Source organism: Silene latifolia, unplaced genomic scaffold (genome assembly GCF_048544455.1).
Source record: "Silene latifolia isolate original U9 population unplaced genomic scaffold, ASM4854445v1 scaffold_227, whole genome shotgun sequence".
In the NCBI taxonomy this organism is placed as follows: Eukaryota; Viridiplantae; Streptophyta; class Magnoliopsida; order Caryophyllales; family Caryophyllaceae; genus Silene; species Silene latifolia.
The window spans coordinates 185,308-206,784 of NW_027413179.1; the positions used below are offsets into that span (position 1 = coordinate 185,308).

General features: G+C 40.7%; 2 non-coding genes across 2 annotated transcripts; one reads left to right on the plus strand and one right to left on the minus strand.

Annotated features, from left to right (window-relative positions):
- The first annotated feature begins 13,253 nt into the window (after positions 1–13,253).
- Positions 13,254–13,360, plus strand: LOC141638911 (small nucleolar RNA R71). The gene has a single exon (XR_012542296.1). It is a non-coding gene; the product is annotated as a small nucleolar RNA R71 (small nucleolar RNA).
- Positions 13,361–16,990: 3,630 nt separating this feature from the next.
- Positions 16,991–17,097, minus strand: LOC141638910 (small nucleolar RNA R71). The gene has a single exon (XR_012542295.1). It is a non-coding gene; the product is annotated as a small nucleolar RNA R71 (small nucleolar RNA).
- Positions 17,098–21,477: the final 4,380 nt, after the last annotated feature.

The window sequence follows — 21,477 nt, forward strand, 5'->3', positions numbered from 1 at the left end:
GGTGGACAGTCAGTGGCGGAGGTTGGTTGGATTGTTGTGATTGTGTATGAGAATGACAGCGTATATTGTGTTGTTAATTGAAGTTGCTGTTGTCGTATCTTAGCTCAGTACTGACCTTGTGTGGTTGTTTGTTTGTTATGTCTCTGTCGTGATCCCTTATGGTAAGCAGTTGGTCTTAGCAGGTGTTGATGTTGTTGATAGCTGGAGTCCGGGCAGGGATGAGTCTTCACGAGATATGATGGTCATAGCGAGTAGTCTTTGAGTTGTATCTTGTATATCGTTTGTTGGTTTAAATCACTTGTAATATAACATAATAGTTCTCTTATCGACATTTGATAATTACTGTCCTCGGGCAACCGAGATGGTAACGCCCTTATATGCTGAGGAAGGCCTAGTTAAGGCTCCTCTGAATATGGGGGTGTTACACCGTCGTTCGATGCACAAAGGCATTTCCACCATGTGATCTGGCATATTAATCAAAGACGCAAGTTTCGCAAGAGCGTCTGCGAATTGATTTTCTTCCCGAGGTAGGTGTAGATACGTCACGTGATCAAAGAATTGGGCAACTTGGTCTATTCTGGCTTGATAAGGTGCTAGGCTTTCGCTTCGAATTTTCCAAGATCCCGTAACTTGGTTGATGATCAAGGATGAATCTCCATATACTCGGAGGTTCTTAATGCCTAAGCTCACTGCCGCTTGTAGTCCAATGAGACAAGCTTCGTATTCTGCAGCATTATTTGTCACCTCGAAGTCGAGTTTGACAGCAATTGGTGTATGCTTGCCTTCAGGAGAAATGAGCAACACTCATATTCCAAATCCTCTCAAGTTTGATGCTCCATAAAAATAAAGGTCCCAGGAGTCTACGTCAGTTTGGAGTATATCCTCGTCTGGGAATGACCAAGTGTCTATTGTTTGTGCGTCATTGATGGGATTTTCTGCGAAGAATTCGGCAACGGCGCGACCTTTTATAACTTTCAGAGGCACGTATTTGAGGTCAAATTCTGGGAGCATCAAAGTCCATCTTGCTAGGCGTCCGTTGAGGACGGGCTTCTCGAAGAGGTATTTGACTAGATCCATTTTGGAGTATATTTTGACGGAATAGCTAAGCGCGTAATGGCGTAGCTTCTTCGTTGCCCACACAAGAGCGAGGCATGTCTTTTCGAGTTGTGAGTATTTGCACTCGTACTCCAAGAACTTCTTACTAAGGTAGTAGATAGCTCTTTCTTCACTTCCTACGGTTTGAGCTAGCATGGCACCCATGGCTGTTTCGGTTACCGTGAGATATAAACCAAGAGGTTGATCTCGTTGTGGTGGCATGAGCACTGGTGGTTTAGCCAATATTTCTTTGATTCGATCGAATGCCTTTTGACAATCATCATCCCACATGGTGTGATCCGTTTTCTTGAGTTTCTTGAAGATAGGCTCACAAATCATGGTGAGTTTCGATATGAATCGACTTATATATTGCACTTTTCCCAGGAATCCTCTGACTTCTTTTTCTGTTCGAGGTTGTGGCATTTCGATTAGAGCCTTGATCTTGGAAGGGTCTATTTCTATACCTCGTTGGCTAACGACGTATCCCAGGAGTTTGCCAGATTTTACTCCGAATGTGCATTTCTGAGGATTGAGCCTCATGTTGTACTTTCGTAGCCTTGTGAAAAATTTGCGAAGGTTCGCAATATGCCCTTCTCTATCCTTGGATTTGACAATCATGTCTTCTACGTATACCTCAACTTCTTTGTGCATCATGTCATGTAAGAGTGTAGTTGCGGTGCGTTGATATGTAGCTCCGGCGTTGATCAATCCGAATGGCATGACCGTATAGCAATAGGTTCCCCATTGAGTGACGAAGGCGGTCTTATGCATGTCTTTTATGGCCATCTTAATTTGATTATAACCTGCGTACCCATCCATGAAGGATAGTAATGCGTGGTCTGCAGTATTGTCCACCAATATGTCAATGTGTGGTAGAGGGAAGTCATCTTTAGGACTTGCTTTGTTTAAGTCCCTGAAATAAACACAAACACGGATTCTCCCATCCTTTTTGGGTACGGGTACTATGTTGGCTACCCAGTCAGAATACTCGGAAACTTTGATGAACCCAGCTTTAAATTGCTTGTCAACTTCTTCCTTAATCTTGAGAGCCCATTTTGTTCTCATTCGTCGAAGCTTCTGTTTTACAGGTTTGAAACCTGGCTTAATCGGGATTCTATGTTCGGCTATATCCCTGTCGATCCCTGGCATGTCTTTGTAGGACCAAGCGAAAACATCTTTGAATTCGTTTAGGAGGTCTATGAAATCGGCCCTTTCGGTAGAGCTCAAGGTAGTCCCTATCCTAAGTTCTTGAGGTTCTAGTTCGGTTCCTACATTGATGGGTTCGGTGTCCTCTATTACTGGTCCCCCTTCCCCTTCCTGTAGTATTTCTTTGGCTACGTAGGAGGGTATTTCGATCGAGTCTGGGTCTTGGTCATCCTCAGTATCATCGTAAACAGAATTGCACTCAAGATAACACAAAGAGTAAGCAGAACCTGATTTATTCATATTAAAGTTTGAGTAAAGTTGAAACAAAGAAGCCAACTGATCCATGGTCAGTGGCGGCAAAGGGACAGTGGTTGGGACATTTCCCGAACTACTGTGAATACTCGAGGTTAAGCTAGGAGAAACAAAGAGAGTAGGGATGACGATAGGAGGAGACTCTCTAATGACTTCTCTAGACTCCGACTCTGACTCTGACTCTGACTCGAACTCATCGTCTTCTGGTTCTCCATTGAACATCTCTCCTTCTCCAGTGGTGAGCTTGAAGAGTGTTCCTTGATTGTTGGTCCATTTGATTGATTTTCTCCATCTTTTCTGCTGACTTTTGTTGGTTTTTGTGATTAACACGGTGGGGTTGAAACGATCGTCTTGAAGTATCACGGTAATGATCTCGTCCTGCGCGGCCCTAACAAATCGATCTTCTCCAAACAATAAGCTAACAGCTTGTTCGTCTAAGCAAGGTGCTTGACGGGTTTTGACGGTAGGAACCGTTTCTGGAGGGATGAAGTAGCAATCGTGAAAGATCTCGATTCTGGCTAGCTTCCTCTCGAGATAATGCCAAGGCTCGGGAAATCCGTGAAAGAGTTCTAGACTTCCTTCCTTAACAAAGTACCCATTTAGGGTAGGGAGATTGGGTCGCATTTGGACTCCTATATGCTTACGGTTTTGGATTTGAGCGAGCATTTCAAGAACCTCTTCTTTGGTGGGTTTGTACCCTAGTCCAAGTGGTATCCTTTTTGAGTTACCTTCCTTGTATGGTGCGAAGGTGTTTTTCGGGTAGGGTTCAAAGGCATTCCAGGGAAGTATCCCTGGGTTTTGAGCATGTGGTTGACCACCAAGTTGGAGTAGGGATCATAGTATAAGGGTGCCAATTCGCTTTCTATGACACTTATGCTTTGGAAGCCCCCAAGTTCGTATACGGGATCTGCAAGGACTTGATTGTTTGATTGCTTTTCCATTATTGCCTTGATTGGTGACGAAGTGATCGTCACCACTTTGCCATTTAGTGGAATCTTGATCTTTTGATGAAGGGTGGATGTTACCGCTTTGGAAGTGTGAATCCAAGGTCTTCCTAGAAGTATGTTGAAGGAAGCTTCGATGTCCACTATTTGGAAGTTAACCTTTTGTTTAATTGGCCGTGTGGCTATGGTTAGGTTAACAAGTCCTACCACCTTTCGTCGTGTACCATCATATGCACGCACACCTTGATTGGTAGGGGTCCAATCCGACTCTTTCATGCCTAATTTGTATGCCATTTTGAGGGGTATGACGTTGACCGCGGAGCCATCATCTACCAAGGTCATTGGCACGTTCTTCTTTAGACAAATCACGGTGATGTTAAGAGCTAAATTGTGACTAGCGCCAAAAGATGGCAAATCTTCGTCTGAGAAAGTAATAGGATTACTTAGCTTTGGTGATTCTTGGAAGACCAAGTTGACTACATCTTCGGGTGTCAAGTTATGTGCTACATTTAGTTTGGCCAAAGCTTGCAGTAAAGCTTGGTGATGTGGGAATGAGCTCGCTATTAATTGCCTGACTGAAAGATCAGCCTTTGTCTTCTGTAATTGCTTGAGTAAATGATCAGTGGAGTCCTCTTCGTTATCATTTGGTGTGACAACGTTGGTTGGTCCATTTTGAATAGTGCTTTGATATGGACGACCCGAACGAGTTAGGTGGTCCACATCTTGGTCTTCACCGTTTTGGACTATTACCTTGACTAGGGAGTTCTTAATGAGGTACTCGTCTTCATCGTCGTCGGCCCAAGCCCCATTGATTGTAGCTAGTTTCCTCATTCTCATGATTTCATCCTCTAGTCGTATGATTTGGTCGACTAGTTTATCTACCACGGCGACTATTTCTTGCATAGTAGCGTTTTGAGAGAAGATCAGTGGCATATGCTCTTTGGGTGTTGCGTTCGGATTGCGCAAAGTTATCACCATATTTTCTAATTCCCAAACTTGTCTATCCACACTTCTTGCCCATGTGATGAAATTGGAAATGGTAGGAGAGATAGTAGAATAGAACCCTTCATTCTCGATTGCATGGATTTCATCTTCGATTGGAGAAATGAGGTGTGAGCAATCTAAGGTAGATTCGTCACTTGTAATCACCAAAACTCCAAGAGGATTCTGAGTGTGGTTGGGTTTACCTCCCGGCGGTATTGGAAATCGACCATCTTCAATCATGTCTTGAAGCACATTTTTCAATTTGTAGCATTTTTCTGTGTCGTGCCCCTTGCCCCCATGGTATTCACAGTACGAGTTCTCGTCCCATAATTTGGATTTCCTTTCGGGTTCGGGAGTAGGTCCAATGGGTTGGAGTTTGCCTTGCTTCATTAACCTTTTTAGAGCGTTGGAGTAAGTGTCCCCAAGATTTGTCAATTTTCTTGGTGGAGTAGTTTTCTTGGATGGCTCGGGAAGGTTAACTTCATATGTCTTGCTAGTGGAGCCGTATGAACGACTTGTTGAGCCTTGATATCCCCGACCTATCGTTTTGGACAAGAGTCCTTTACGGATGTCATCTTCAATCCTTGTCCCTAGTACGGTTAAGTCCTTGAAAGTTTTGATATTTTGGTATCTCAAATGATTGGCATAGATGGGTTTGAGATTGTCCACAAACTTCTCCACAAGGGTAGCCTCATCCGGGCGTTCAACTAGTTGGGTACTAGTCTTCCTCCATCTACTTAGGAAGTCGGTGAATCCTTCTTTGTCATTTTGGGTAAGAACCTCTAGAGTGCGCATGTTAACTTGGATCTTGGCATTATCCGCATATTGTTTAGAAAACTCGATTGCGGCATCTTCCCAAGTAGCGACCTTCTTGTGTTCTAAGGAGTAGAACCATTGTTTCGGGATGGTGTCAAGAGATGAAGGAAAGATCCTTAAGAACATCTTGGGTTTGATGCCTTTGATACACATGTAATCCTTGAAGGCACGGATGTGGTTCAAAGGGTTCTCGTGCCCCTTGAATTTAGGGATATCCGTCATATTAAAATTGGTTGGTAATTTGGAATCGACGGCTTCGTACTTACGATTGTTCTCCCTATAAATGTCATCCCCTTTAAGGTATATCAATTGCTCCTCTAAGTATTGGAGTCTTTTCTCAGCTACAGTCATCCCCATGAGAGGATTTTCATCCCTGGATTCATCTGCGGAGTCACCTATTACTTCACTTTCATGGGGAGGCAATCTTCCCTCTACGGCATAGATCCGTCCCTCGATGGTCTCAAGGCGATCATGGACTTGGTCTTGGGTATCTTGGATGCGGGCTAGCGCGGCAAGGATTCGATCATTACTATCTTGAAGTTGGTGGAGGTTTGTTTTGCTGGGTCCAGGCATCTTGAAAACTGGATAAGAGATCGATGACGAATCAAAACACGATCGACTATTCTAACACACTTGCTAAAAGAAGAAATGTTTTGACTCGTGAAGTGGGTGTGTGCCACTTGTGTTGTTTGAGCTTTGAAGAAAGGACAAGGTTTTGAAAATGTGTATCCTAGTCAACCATAGTGTAGTTGTAGGAGTGGAGTCGAAGTGAGGTTTTGAAATGGGCTTGTGGACCGAATTTTGACTCGACAAATGGACAGAGTTTTGACTGGGTTTTGCGCTAATCAATGGCCTATTTTTTTTTCGAAATTTTCATTAAAAGAAGGTTTTGATTTTTGCAAAAATCGTCATGGTTTTGTTTAGAAATGGTTATCACGTAAGGTACAAACATTCATACAAGCATTATAACGGGATGCTGAGTGCATTTAAAAGGGTTTTGGTTTAAAGGGTGGGTTGCCATACCGAACCATCAAACCCGAAGTCTGTGGAGAGGCTCGTACCAAACAAGAGTAAGGCCGATTCCTAGTCCATTTCCTCAAGTAGTGAAGGCCCGTGATACAAACAAGAGTAAGCATCATGGTATGGATGACGTCAATCGCTATCCATCCTTAGGCCCAAATAAGAATTAGGACCGTTTAGATGGGGCGATTGGTCGAATGGGTTGGGTTAGGCCTAGGAAGGCCGAATAAAACGGTCTAGGAAGACCGAGTTATGAAAACCGACAATTGTCTTGTACAAATTATTCCCTAACCTTGTTCAAGTTTCACCCTTGCTACACGTAAGTGTATTATCCCCAGCGGAGTCGCCAAACAGTGGACAGCGGGGGGCCCACCGGGGCGCTTGGGAGGAAGAGAACAAGCGTTTGCATTTTTGTGGGAGTCGCCACCAATTTTTATGGGAAATTGGAACCGTTCGAATACCTCGTGTCATGTCTAGACACAAAGTAAAGACATGAACACTTAACAATCGTTACCCTTAGCATTCTATGTCTAGAATGACTCTCGTGGATGCCAATGAACACGGGTGCTCACGGAGATCTGGAGTAACGGGTGAGGGTACGTATTAGGAAGCTCTTTTGATCGAACACCTAATCCCGCCCGCCTCGATAGCGGCCTCTACTAATGATTAGGGACATCATTTATACTCGATATATCGTCGGCTATATGCATGCAATGCAAAATTCAAGTTTTAATCCTAACATGTGAAGAATTAGGCTAAGTCGGTAAACACGTAGTTTAACATACAATTAATGTCAAAGTAGGATTTAATGCTCAATTACATGTGAAAGCATACAAATGATACAAGAAATATGATAAATGCAATAAAAGAAAATTACAATAATGAAGATTACAATAATTACATCGGATTAGGCGATTTATGTCGAAAATACCTTTAAAACGGATAATTTGAGAAAACGAATAAAGGAATGAATCAATGAACAAAACAGAAGGTGATAATACGAATAATAGTTAATTATACGTAATCTAAATAACTAAGTCAAGGCGAAAACGGAGTTCAGGGACAGAATTCAACTCGGAACAGGCGCAGCAGAGCTGCGTCTCCTGGAATAGGCGCAGCAGTTGCTGCGTCTGTTCCTGACCTGAATTCTGGCTGTGAAGCCGGAATTGCGTGTTGTTAACACTCATTGGTAAATTTAATGATTGATTAAATTATTTACTCGGATGAAAGTGATTAGTGGATTAATTACATGTGATTAAGGGTCATAAAACAATAAAACACGGATAAGACGGAATTAAAACGGATTAATACATGAAAGAATGATTGATTAATGAAATGGGTGAATGAAATAAACTAAACATGATGAATTAATGACAAATTAATGACGAATATGACAATAGACAGATGGAAATTTATCAAAGGATCAAATTACAGAAACTCAATATGAACAAATCGAATTTCTACAACCCGGATTGAGTTTAATGACGAAAACCCACAAATATGAGATTACTTGGGATTTAAGTCGGATTTATGATGAATAAAACGTGTTAAAGATGATAAACGATATACATGTGAGGTTATTATGCTATTGTATCAAAGAATTGACGAAAACAAATAAAACAAATCAAACAAACGAATTACAGAGGACGGAGGAAGAAGAAAAGAAGCAGGAACTGCGGCAGCCTCACGAAGAGGCGCAGCAGGTACTGCGCTCCTTCTAAGAGGCGCAGCAGTTGCTGCGTGTTTTCTCGACGTCTGTCTACTGGAAATCCGTAAAAAGAGGTTTTAAACAAGGCTTTAGCAATCGGTTTTAATTGGTATTTTCGACATAAACCTTACAATAGATGATACAAAAAGTAAATAACAATAAATAAGAGAAAATTTACACCCTCAGACTTACATGTTTGACGAAATGAGAAGGACTAAGATATCGATTAGTGATGCTCGACGCGAATGTAACGAAAGTGCCCTCGTGAGAGGAAAACGATTAGATTAATTAAGTTGATTGATTGTGGAGTTGGTCAAATTGGTCGGTCATGCAAACGAGGCTGGTACTCAGAAGGATCCGAGCTTACGTGGTCGAATGTTCAAGCACGTAGGCGCCAAAAAGTAAGAACAAAGGTCTAGAATGCAAAGGGAGAAGAGAAGGGCGGACACTCGCGTGAGAAATATGAGGAGCGAAGGCTCCTATTTATACTAATCACGTGAAGGAATTAGGGTTTCGGAGACTCTTTGGAAGTGAATCTCGGAAAGATATGAAAAATATACGAGAAATATGCAGAGAAGGACCTGGGAAGAGGCGCAGCAGCCACTGCGTCTCTTGGAAGAGGCGCACAGACGCCGTGTGTCTGTTCCCAAGTGGTTTCCTCCTGCGGAAGAAAGATTTCCGTGTTTAAGTTATGGTAGGATGGAATAATTTGGTTTTCCTTAATATTTTATGTGAATATTACGGGAAATTGTTTACCAAAGGATAAAGATTGTGAAATATTTATAAAATATGGAATAGAAATATCCGGAACATTCCAGAACATTCTGACTCGGGATTCGACGGTTATCAGAAAATGAAGACGATTTTAGGCCCGGACTCCAAATGTACTCTAATTACTGTCAAAACGACCGTATCGGCACGTAGATGACAAATAAGAGGTAGATACTAATATTTGAGCAATCACTTGACGATAAACTTACGAACTGTCACAAATCGTTCCGCGTAGCAAACATGCGGCCCAATCATCACCGGGTGGTTTGCGAGAGGTGCAGAAATGAGGTATCTACAGGGTGGTCCCTTTAACCGGTTTGTATGTTTTATCCTTGTTGAAATCTTGGTTAAAATGCTTGGCTAACCTTGTCACTAAGCCTCCATTCACAATAAAAGTCGCTCCATCTTTCCTATGGTCAATTTCAAGCCACCGATCAATTAGAAGTTGAAGGATGTTGTATGCTTTGGTGAACTTACCATTGACTTTCATAGTAGACTCAAGATAAACAAAGTCAAGCTCGGTAAAGTGGTTGGTGCCTTTTCTTGCAATCAAAGTGTTGCCTACAAACTTGTGCCATACCCTTATACCCGGATGGTGGACATATAGAACATGGCACTCATGGAAAGACTCAAATTTTCGCCCGGTTATCGCTTTCCAAAGGGGTGCGGCATCATATTGGGAAGGATTTTTCTCATAATGATAATGTTCTTCAAGACCAAACACTTTGCCAAACTCGCTCATAGACATTCGTCTATCCTTGTTTTCAAGGCGGAATTCAATATTTTTCCGAGAGTCTACCTTAGTCACCTTCAATGAGCTTACAAACTCCATGGTAAGGGAAGGGCAAGTCAATTCTTGCATTTCAAAGAGGGTAAGCAATTTCATAGACTCGAAAAATATCCGAGTTCTTTCAAGTACACCCAACTTTTCTAAGGCAACTTGGCATATGAATTTGGTAGGCAAAATAGTCTTCCTTGTAAGGGATACAAATTCTTTCCTATGAGAATCTTTTATGAAAGTTACCTCCGGATAATCTTGCAGTTGTTTAATGACCGGAGTAGGTGTAGCTTCCACCATAGGAGTAGCAATTTCTTGAATCTCTAACCTTGATTGATGCACTACCATAGCCTTTGAGGCTACAAGAGCTTGTTGCCTTTTGGATAGATTGGAGATTGTGGGTGCCTTGTTTCCACCTTTTGTTCTTGTCATGTTATTCTCCTTATCAAAGTTGTATCATTAAACAAATATTGTGCTTGAATGCTCCTTGTTTCCTCAAGCTTCAATCAATTCCGAATCGATTTTAGGATTTTCGAAATTGTTCTCAAACCCTAGAAAATCGATTTAATGTGTGAGGATTTTGATGTTTCTATGGTCTTTTGTTAATAAAGGAGTAGTTTAATTTTGATTTGAGGAAGTTTTGTTTTGATTTGGGTGAATTTGGTTGAGGAATTTGTGTTTTGTTGATGAGGGTTTTGAGGGGAGAAAGGGTGTGTGTTTGTGTTTGTATAAGATAGAAATGAATTGGGGAAGGAAGGAGGATCCCGTGTTTTTGGCTAAGTAGCAGCAGGAGACGAGCGACTTGGACTGGGGACGCTCGGATCCTCAGTCAATAAGCTCGGGAATTTCTAACCCGTGCTGGGACGCGCGTATTCTGCTAGAGACGAGCGGATCTTTTCTCCGGGGACGCTCGTCTTCACCTGGGGATGCTCGGATTTATAGACAGTGTGAACTTTAAGTTTTTAAGGCAGCCAGGACGTGCAGATTTCTGCTAAGACGAGCGGCTTCAGGACTGGGACGGGCGACTTCAATATAATCTGCTCAGATTTTGCAAAAGACTCAAATTTTCAATTTCAGCACTCCCAAGACCCACGTCCTAGAGCCAGGACGCTCGGATCATAGCCAGTTCGAGCGAATTCCCTCATGGGACTCTCGGATCTTCTCTTGCACCCACGAGTTCAGTTCCACCCGTGGGGATCTTCATTTCCCATATCATTCTTTCTTCATTCTTTTTTGTTCATTGTTGCGAGTGCACTATGAAGGCTCGGTGAGCCTAGGCAATTGCTATCCCCACACTAGATCAAACACTACACATCAAAACACATTAAAATACCTCCATCACTTTCTCTCATAATGAAAATCTTGATCAAAGTATGAAATTGCAAATCCAAAATTGACAAAAATGCAATATAAGAAGTAAAATCCAAGTTAAGGGTAGAATATTTACAAAGTGTGGTTTAAGGAGGACTCCACCAAACTCTCACTCTTGAATGAGATATCAAGGGGGCATAGCCAAGGTGTTGTACGTTGATGTTGCTCAACACCTTGTAGGAGTAGTCGAAGGCTTGTTCATTTTCATTGTAAAGATCTTCAATAGACCTTTCCACATTGTGTGCTTCATAGTGGTGACTCGAGTCAAGATGATAAGAAGGATCACCAAAGCCTTGGTCTAAGGTCATAGCATTGACAATGTAGGGATTGACCAATCCATCGAATTCGTCATCCCATAGACCACACACTTCACTAGCTTGCTCCCCAATGGTATCATGAGTTGATGAAAATAACTCCTCTTTCTTGTTGTCATGGCCAATGAGGCCTTCTTCCTTTCTTGTCATGGTTGGTGGTGAGCTATTCAAGCTCTCATTGTGTTGAAATTTCCTTTCTCTCCGGATAGAGCATCTTAAGGATTATCCACTTTCTTCTTCCATAAGGGTGGTGATTCTTTTCCCATAGCTTGTTCTTTGCATTGAGATTCCAACTTCTTCCAATCACTAACTTGGCTATAATGATCGATCATGAAACATGGCTCATGTAATCGGGGAGCTCTCATTGTTTTATCAAGGTTGAAAGTGATTGTCTCATCCCCCACTTCAAATGTGAGCTCTCCATGTTTCACATCAATTACTGCTCCCGCGGTTTGCAAGAAAGGTCTTCCTAAAATGATAGGAATGTTTGAATCCTCCTCCATGTCTACAACAACAAAGTCTACCGGGATGAAGAATATGCCAATCCTCACGGGTACATCCTCCCATACCCCTAAAGGTATCTTTGTTGATCGATCCGCCATTTAAAGAGTAATGTTGGAGCACTTGAACTCTCCCATTCCTAGCCTCTTGTATACCGAGTATGGCTTAACACTTACACTTGCTCCAAGGTTTCATAATGCTTTGTTGATTGTAGTGTCGCCAATGGTGCATGGAATAGCGAAACTTCCCGGATCTTTGAGTTTTGGAGGGGAACTTCCTTATAGAATAGCACTACTCAAATTGGTAAAGGCAATAGTTTCTAGCTTCCGGAAGGATTTCTTCCTGGTAAGAATGTCTTTCATGTATTTTGCATAGGCCGGAACATCATTGATCAATTCCGTGAATGGGATTGAGACTTCTAAGTTCTTAACAATCTCCATGAACTTTCCAAGTTGTTCATCAAACTTAGGCTTAGCTTGACGACTTGGGAATTGAAGTCTAATCACAATAGACTCTTTTTCCTTAGCCTTCTCTTCATTATTTTTCATTGAAACTTCTTGGGTGCTTGTCACTAGCATCCACAATATCTTCATCAATTGGCTTATTCGGTCCTTCATACCTTGTGCCACTCCTCAAATGGATGGCACTAACCGACTCTTGTCTTGGGGGATTACTTTGAGGTGGTAATTGCCCCTTTTGTCTTTGAGAGCTAGAAGATGCTAATTGATACATTTGGGTTTTCAACATTTTGGTGTGGACTAGGATGTTGTTGATGGTGATATCTTTGGGTTGGCTATCTTTTTGCATTTGGCTGAAAAATTTTTGTTGGTTCTTTTGCATTTGGAGGACCGCTTTTTGAACATCAAAGCTTTGGTCATTTGATTGAATGTAAGAAGGTTTATTTTGATAACCTTGGCTTTGGTTGTAAAAGGGTCCTTGAGCTTGATTTCTCATTGGAGGTGGGGTGTATGTTGGTTGAGGGTTTTCAACATTTTGGCTCTTGTATGAAAGATTTGGATGGAATTTGGTATTCTTATTGTAATAGTTGGAATAAGGGGTGCCACTTTTATATTCTTAGAAAGCATTCACTTGTTCCCCTAAATTCACTTTGGTCATGTCCCAAAGTTCCTTAACTCTCACATATTCCGCTTGGAATTAAGGATGATGCCATCATAGCATTAACATGTTGTTTGAGTGATTTGGAAGCTTCATCAAGCTTAGCCATGGCCTTCTCAAACTTCAAATTGATGGTGTCAATATGAGCACTTAGTTGAGTACCCAATTTTGTGATGAAATCTACCTCATGCTTTCCTCCTCTAGTAGCCTTTCGAGGCCTACTATATTGGGAATTATGAACCGCCATCTCCTTGATTTTGGCCCATATTTGATTGTCATCAACTTCGGTTAACATTCCATTGGATCCCATATTGAGAATGTTGCGGGAGTCTTCAAATAGACCATTCAAAAATTGTTGCACAAGGAACCACTCGCTAAGTCCATGGTGTGGACAAGAACGACAAGTGTCCTTAAATCTCTCCCATGCTTCATACAATGATTCCTCATCTCTTTGCTTGAACCCGGTGATTTGGGCTCTCAACATGTTAGTCTTCTCCGGAGGATAGAATTTCTTGTAGAAAGCAAGTGCTAACTTCTTCCATGAGTCAATACCAAGGGTAGCCTTGTCTAGGCTCTTTAACCATTGCTTTGCGGTACCAATCAAAGAAAAAGGAAATAATACCCATCGGATTTGATATTGAGTAACTCCGGTTTGCGAAATCGCATCACAATAGTCACAAAAAGTGTCCATGTGTTAATGACGGTCTTCACTAGGCAGGCATCCCTCCAAATTGAATTCTCTCAACTAATTGTATGAATGCGGATTTGGCAATGAAATTTCCAGTTAAATGTGGTGGTGTAGGAGTACTATTTGGTAGGTTCTCCTCGGTTGGTACGGAATGTGATGAAAATTTAGGCATTGTGGGTTGATTTTGTGGTGGATTTTGTATTGGGTTGTCCTCTCCTGCTCTTGCAAAAGGGTTGGTAAACTTAGTGTTATTTGGTTGAATGTCCGCAATCTCTCCAATACCTACAACTCTTGAAGTTCCTCTAGCAACTCTTCTATTGTTGGTTAAGGTCCTTTCAATTTCAAGATCAATAAGTAATGGATTACCTTGTGATCTCCTAGTCATGCAAAATATCAAACAACTCGAAAACAATTAGAACAACCTTGTGGAGATTGACTTCCCCAAGGTAAAGAAAGACACAACTAAAAACAATTAATGAAAATCAAATCAATTTAACACCATCCCCGACAACTGCGCCATTTTTGGTGTGGTATAAAACTCGTCGTCAAAAGCTACCAACCAAAACAATATTTATAACTTCACAAACTACTCTTAGTAAAGAGGTAAGTAAAGGTCAGATCTCAAGGGACGGGTATTGATGTAGGATTCTCAATTGTAGAAAGCTATGTCTTAGGATGTCACAATTTGGGATGAGGTAGGAGATACACTAAACAAATCAACAACATGAATAAAAACAAAGTAAAGCAATTAAGGATTTGTAAACAATTGATTAAAGGCACTAGGGTGTCATGGGTTCATAGGGGATTCATGGGAGTTGATCATACAAACATGTTCTCAACTAGATACAAGCACTTATTGTTGTGATGGGATCGAGTTAGTGTATATCTTACAATCCCTAAGAAGGTTTGGGTCCCGGAACCGAATTGATTATATTGTACAACACCTACAAATCGACTTAATCCTTTCTATTCAACCATATGCTTGGTCTAATGAGGCTCGAGTTGGTTTATATGATGTGACTCATATTGAGCACATTTAGTCTTCGAATTAGCCTCGTTCCTATGCTTTATAGTGCATAATTGGGTCATTTACTATCTTTAGTTCCCCATTTTGCATATTCTTTGAGGTTTTGTTTCCTTGGTAGGAGAGGAGTGCAAACCTTGCATTTACATGGCAAAATGGAGCTAAATTGATCCTATCTAATGACCAAGCATCAAAGGGAAGACGATACTAGAAGGCCTATGTAGATAATAAAGTGAAACGGGCAATGACGAAAGGATCCTTGTATCCCCGGATTGATCCTTGCGAATTATGAAGGAAGAAAAGAAGAAATGTTGCTTGCCAAGGGATTCGAGCGGATCACAGAGGATCCGAGCTTTTCCCGACCACCATCCGAGCGTTCCGTGACCAAGACGCTCGTCCTGAAGCAAGAAGATCCGAGCGTCTCCCTTGAAAATCCGCTCGGATCATACCCCAGAGAGCCCGTGTCTGTTTTCAAGTCGCTCAGATCATGGCAAGACTAGCAAAACTGAGACGCTCATTTCCTTCGAGAGGAACATTTCCTCAACTTTTCTTAAGGACTTAATAGTCATTTAAGCCCTTAGTAACCCTAATTTATGTACCTAATATTTAGTATAAATACCCCATTATACTATTTAGATTAGCTTGCTCTCTTAATCAAGTTCTAATCAATTAGTAATCATTCCTTAATCTTATAATCAACTCTTAATTTAGTCTTAATACAAATCTCTACTTAATCTTTCCTTAATTTCTCTATTGTTCATCATTTATTTTGGGTAATTAGAAGATCATTTGGGTTTATTGGGAGATTGACAATCTTCCATAAATCATCAAGTACTTCTATTATTCTTTGCATTATTATTTTGGAATCTCCATAGGTATAATTCTCTTAATCCTTGCTTTAAAATTATTGTTAATCATTTTCATTCATTCATCATGTTTTACCTTGTAAATGTGATTGACAACCTTGTTAGCATGTTAAACTTTATCATGAGTGAGTAGTTTCCTTAGCTAGGGTTAATGGGTAATTAGGGGAAACCAACATGGGGAATGATTCACGCTTAATCTAATATGTTCACATAATTTATTTGCTTGCTTGTTGTGATTTCAACTTATGCACATGTTATGTTTGATGAAATGCGAGCCTATGAATCCTTGCATTTTTTTTATCCAGCACTTATCTTTTCAATAAGGCTTGTAAGACATAAACAACCTCGAGCCTCATTAGACCATGCATAATGTTGAATAGGAAGGATTAAGTCGACTTGTAGGTGTTGTACAATCTAATTGATTCGGCTCGGGGACCCAAACCTTCCTAGGGATTGTAAGATATACACTAACTCGATCCCATCACAACAATAATTGCTTGCTTATAATTTAAGAACATGTTTGTATGATCAACTCCCATGTATTCCCCTATGAACCCATGATACCATAGTCCTTTAATCAATTGTTTACATCTTCATTTTATCTACCTTGCTTTTATTGTTGATTAGTTTTAATTGATCTCCTATCTCAACCCCAAATTATGACACCCTAAGACACGACCATTTACAATTGAAAATCCTACATCAATACCCGTCCCTTGGGATCCGACCTTTACTTGCCTCTTTAATAAGAGTAGTTGGTGAAGTTATAAATATTGTTTTGGCTGGGTAACTTTTAACGACAAGTTTTACGACACACTAAAAAAGGCGTTGTTGCCTGGGACGGTGTTAACTTGATTTGATTTTCATTAATTGTTTTTAGTTGAGTCTTTCTTTACCTTGGGGAAGTCAATCTCCTCAAGGTTGTTCTAATTGTTTTCAAGTTGTTTGATATTTTGCATGTCTAGGAGATCACAAGGTAACTTGTTACCCATTGATATTGAAATCGAAAGAACTTTGACCAACAATAGAAGACTTACTAGGAATACTTTGAGAGGTATTGGTGAGATTGTGGACATTCAACCAAATAACATTGAGTTCATCAACCCTTTTGCAAGAGAAGGAGAGGATAACCCAATCCAAAACCTTCCACAAAATCAACCCACAATGCCTAAATTTTCATCACATTCCGTACCAACCGAGGAGAACCTACCAAATGGTACTCCTACACCACTACATTTAACCGGTAATTTCATTGCCAAATTCGCATTTGTACAATTAGTTGAGAGATGTCAATTTGGAGGGATGCCTAGTGAAGACCCTCATTCTCATATGGAGACTTTTTGTGACTATTGTGATGGGATTTCTCAAGCCGGAGTTACCCAAGACCAAATCCGATGGGTCTTATTTCCTTTTTCTTTGATTGGTTCCGCGAAACAATGGTTGAAGAGCCTAGATAAGGCTACTCTTGGTATTGATTCTTGGAAGAAATTGACACTTGCTTTCTACAAGAAATTCGATCCTCCGGAGAAGACTAACATATTGAGAGCCCAAATCACCGAGTTCAAACAAAGGGATGAGGAATATTTTTATGAAGCATGGGAGAGATTCAAGGACACTTGTCGATCTTGTCCACACCATGGACTTAGCGAGTGGTTCCTTGTACAACATATTTGGAATGGTCTAAATAAAGACTCCCGAAATATTCTCAATATGGGATCAAATGGTATGTTCACCGAAGTCGATGACAATCAAACATGGAACAAAATTGAGGAAATGGCGGTCCATAACTCACAATATAGTAGACCTCGGAAGGCTACTAGAGGAGGAAAACACGAGGTGGATTCCATTACTCAATTGGGTGCTCAACTTAGTGCTCATATTGATACCATTAATTTGAAGTTTGAGAAGGCCATGGTAAACTTAAAGAAGCCTTCAAATCACCCAAGCAACATGTTAATGCTATGGTGGCATCATCATCAATTCCAAGTGGAGTATGTGAGAATTGTGGAACTTTGGGACATGACCAAAGTGAATGTAGGGGAACAAGTGAACAAGTGAATGCTTTCCAAGCATACAAAAGTGGCACCCCTTATTCCAACTATTACAATGAGAACACCAAATTTCACCTCAATCTTTCATACAAAAGTCAAAATGTTAAAAACGCTCAAGCATACACCACACCTCCAATGAGAAACCAAGCTCAAAGACCCTTTTACAATCAAACCAAAGTTATCAAAATCAACCTCCATACAATCAAACAAATGACCAAGGTTTTGATGTTCAAAAAGCGTTCCTCCAAATGCAAAAGAACCAACAAGAGTTTTTCACTCAAATGCAAAAGGATAGCCAAGCAAAAGACATCACCATCAACAACATACTAGCTCACACAAAGATGTTGGAAACCCAAATGTCTCAATTAGCATCTTCTAGTTCTCAAAGACAAAAGGGGCAATTACCACCTCAAGGTAATCCCCCAAGACATGAGTCAGTGAGTGCCATCCATTTGAGGAGTAGTACAAGGTATAAAGGACTGAAGAGCCCCATTGATGAAGATGTTGTGATTGCTAGTAACAAGGAAAGAGTTGAGAACTCTAAGAAAGAAGAAGAACCCACCACCATTCAAGAAGTTTCAAAAAAGAAGAATGAAGAGAAGGCTAAGGAGAAAGAGCCTATTGTGATTAGACTTCCATTTCCAAGTCGTTAAGCTAAGCCTAAGCTCGATGAACAACTTGGAAAGTTCATGGAGATTGTAAAGAACTTGGAAGTCTCAATCCCATTCACCGAATTGATTAACCATATTCCGGCCTATGCGAAATACATGAAAGATATTCTTACAAAAAAGAAATCCATCCAGAAACTAGAGACTATTACATTCACCAAGGTGAGTAGCGCCATCCTACAAGGAAGTTCACCTCCAAAACTCAAGGATCCGGGAAGTTTCTATATTCCATGCACCATTGGAGACACTACAATCAACAAAGCTTTATGTGACCTTGGAGCAAGTGTAAGTGTGATGACATGCTCGGTATGCAAAAGGCTAGGAATCGGAGAACTTAAGTGCACTAATATCACACTTTAAATGGCGGATCGATCAACGAAGACACCTTTAGGGGTATGGGAGGATGTGCCGGTAAGAATTGACAAGTTCTTCATCCCGGTGGACTTTGGTATTGTTGACATGGAGGAAGACTCCAACATTCCTATCATTTTAGGAAGACCATTCTTACACACCACATGGGCAGTGATTGATATGAAACATGGAGAGCTCACACTTGAAGTGGGAGATGAAAAAATCACTTTTAACCTTGACAAGATAATGAGAGCTCCCCGCTTACATGAGCCATGTTTCATGATTGATCATTATAGCCGAGAAAGTGATAGGAAGAAGTTGGCATCTCAATACAATGGATAAGCTATGGGCAAACAATCACCACCCATATGGGATAAGAAAGTGGATAATTTACAAGATGCTCCATCCAAAGAGTAAGAAAGTTTCAACAAGAATGAGAGCTTGAATAGCTCACCACCACTCTTGAGAAGAGAAGAAGAAGCCCTCATCGGCCGTAATGACAAGAAAGAAGAGGAGTTGTTCTCATCAAATCATGATACTATTGGGAAGCAAGCTAATGAAGTATGTGGTCTATAGGATGATGAGTTTGAAGGGTTATTCAACCCTTATATTGGTAATGCTATGATCCGAGACCAAGGCTTTGGTGACCATGTTAACTCAAGTCACCACAATGAAGAACAACATATGCAAAGGTCTATTGAAGATCATTATAATGACAATGAACAAGCCTTCGACTACTTCTTCAAGGTGTTGAGCAACATCAACAACACCTTGGTTATGCCTCCTTGAAATCTCATACATGAATGAGAGTTTGGTGGAGTCCTCCCTAAACCATCATTTATAAATATTCTAACCCTTTAACTAGCATTTTATTTATTGCATTTGTGTCAATTTTTGGATTTACCATTTTACTTTGATCAAGATTATCATTTTGAGAGAAAGTGAGGGAGGGACTTATATGTTTCTTGATGTGTAGTGTTTTGATTAGTGTGAGGATAGCAATTGCCTAAGCTATCCAAGCCTTCGTAGTGCCCCCACAATGAAGACCAAATGAACGAAGACGGAATGACTTGGGTTATAAAAATATCCACGGGTGGAACTGAACCGTGAGGTACAGGAGAAATCCAAGCGTCTCGAGAAAAAGCCGCTCGTCTTGGGTGAAAATCCGAGCGTCTTGACTAGAATCCGCTCGTCCTGGCAGAGCTGACAAGGAAAAATATGCACTGGGTATGAATCTGAGCGTCTCCTCAGGAATCCGCTCGTCTCAACGAAAAGACGCTCGTCTCAGTAAAGATCCGCACGTCTTGGTTTTATCAGAATCTGGGATTTCACCCTGACCTTGAAGCCGAGCGTCCTCAAATGAATCCGCTCGTCTCAGGCACAAGACGCTCGTCTTCTCTTGAAGACGCTCGTCTCAACACGGGTTACATTTGATAAAGCTGACTGGGCAACAATTCGAGCGTTCCGTGCTGCAGACGCTCGTCTCCCCATGTTACAATTCAAAAACACGGGATTAAACCCCCTTTTCCATTTCATTTCCTTCATTCAAAACATAAACACACCCTCAAAACCCTCAATCTCTCCATCCACAAAAATCAATTTCCTCAACCAAATTCACCCAAATCAATTCCAAACTTCCTCTAAAATCAAACAAATCACTCCTCTATCAACAAAAAGCCATTCAAACACCAAATCCTCAAAAATTGAATCGATTTTCTAGGGTTAAAGGCAAATTTCGAAAATCCTAAATCGATTTGGGATTCATTGAAGCTTGAGGATACTAGAAGAATTCAACCAAATCTTTGGTTGTTGATACATACAAGGAGAAGAACAATGGCTAGGACTAAAGGTGGAAGCAAGGCACCTACAAAACCAAACCTTTCCAAAAGGCAACAAGCACTTCGAGCTTCAAAGGCTTTGGTGGTTCAACAAGCAAGAATGGAAATTCAAGAAACTCCTATTCTTATGGTGGAAGCTACTACTTCTATTCCGGTTAATGAGCAACTAGAAAAATATCCAGAGGTAACTTTCACATCCGACTCTCATAGGAAACATTTTGTGTCTCTTGTTAAGAAATCGATTTTACCCACCAAGTTTATTTGCCAATATGCCTTGACCAAATTGGGTGTCATTGAAAGGACCAAGAACTTCTTTGAGTCTATGGGGTTGCTTACATTGTTTAATATGCAAGAATTGACCTAACCCTCTGATGTGGAGTGATGTCGTCGGGTCACATCCAATCAAACACATTTATAATACTCAACAAACAACTAGTTAGCGGTAAGTCGAGGTCGATCCATGGGACGGTGTGCTTTGGGTTCTAAGTCTATCTATCTCAATTTATGCTAGTGTCACAATTTGTTTGGGTTTGTAGTAGTGTCCTAGGCTAATACAAGCAATAAGGTAAAACAAGCAATAAAAGGAAAGATGTAAACAAATGGTTAAAAGTGCTAGGATATCATGAAGTCATAGGGGATTCATGGCTTTAATCATACAAACATGTTTACAAATATATGCAAGCAATTAGTGTTGTGGAGAAACCGAATTGGTTTATGTCTTAAGGTTCATAGAAAGAGTTGGGTCCCGGAGCCGAATCGATTAGATTGTACAACACCTACAAGTCGACTTACTTTCCTCCTATTCAACTTCTATGCATGGTCTAACAAGACTCGAGTTTGTTTATATCTTACAAGTCAAGTTGAGTAGATAAGAGATGGTAAAAATGCAAGGATTCATAGGCTTAGCATTTCATCAAACATAACATGTGCATAAAGTTGACATCACAACAAGCAAGCAATTTAATCGTGAAAACATATTAGATTAAGCATGAATCAATCCCATGTTGGTTTCTCCTAATTACCCACTAATCCTAGCTAAGAGACTACTCACTCATTATCATGGGAAACATGTCATTAATGGTGTCAATCATCACAACAAGTATAAACATGATAAT